Genomic DNA, 1209 nt, shown 5'->3' with positions numbered 1-1209 from the left:
CAGTACTATTCTAGGAAGAGAAAGGATTTCTTTTGTACCTTATAGTGTATGGAATTTTATATATATATATATATATATATATATATATATATGACTACAATAAAAGACAGAATGTGATAATTATATCAGAGAAATCTAAGAAAAAGTACTATTTCAGGCCCCATGAAGGAAAGATTATTTCTGAATAAAGAATTAATTTATTCAGTTATTTTGTTTTATATTTTCTTTATTATTCTGTAAAAAAAAATTAAAAGACTAACACAATATATGTTCATTGATTACAATGAAAAACGTGTTTGCATGTATACATACATACACATATGGGTATCACACACATTAAAGAGCAGATGAGGACTTGCAGTAATTGTAGTGGATAGGATGCTTGACACAGATTTGAGAAAACTTGGTTCAGATTCCACCTGATATTTAGTAGCTGTGTAATATTGGGCAAGTAATTTAGTCTTTGTATGCTTCAGGCAACTCTCCAGGATTTATCTACTAGGTTTTGTTCAGGTCTGGGCATCATAGTTTCCTAAAAATATTAATAAGCTGGAATGCTTTCCAGATAAATGTAACCATGGGCTCAAGATGGTCTTGAGTCAATAACATGAGACATAGTACACAGTTCCTGGCATATAGTAGTCATTAAACAAATGAATTAAATTCAATTAATCAATCAATAAACATTAGTAAATGTTTATTGAATTGAATTAAATTGAGGAAATATAATTGGAAGGAACTGAGTTTCTTTAACCAGCAGAAGAGAAGATTGAGCTAGAAACACTGGAGATCTTTGACCCAATCATTTTTTAGGATTAGATTATTTAGTTTCCAGTTATTTTTTAGTCTATCTTTCCATGGCCTTTTATTACACATAATTTTTATTGCATCATGATCTGAAAAGGATGCATTTAATATTTCTGCGTTTCTGCATTGGATTGTGAGGTTTTTATGCCCTAATACATGGTCAGTTTTTTTGTATGTGCCATGTACTGCTGAGAAAAAAAGTATATTCCTTTCTATCCCCATTCAGTTTTCTCCAGAGGTCTATCATACCTAACTTTTCTAATGTTCTATTCACCTCCTTAACTTCCTTCTTGTTTATTTTGTGGTTAAACTTATCTAGTGCTGAGAGGGGGAGGTTCAGGTCCCCCACTAGTATAGTTTTGCTGTCTATTTCTTCCTGTAACTCCCTGAACTTCTCCTGTA

The sequence above is a fragment of the Phascolarctos cinereus genome, unplaced genomic scaffold, assembly GCF_003287225.1.
Source record: "Phascolarctos cinereus isolate Bilbo 61053 unplaced genomic scaffold, phaCin_HiC Scaffold_7;HRSCAF=346, whole genome shotgun sequence".
Taxonomy (NCBI): domain Eukaryota; kingdom Metazoa; phylum Chordata; class Mammalia; order Diprotodontia; family Phascolarctidae; genus Phascolarctos; species Phascolarctos cinereus.
This window is presented reverse-complemented; position numbering follows the sequence as displayed.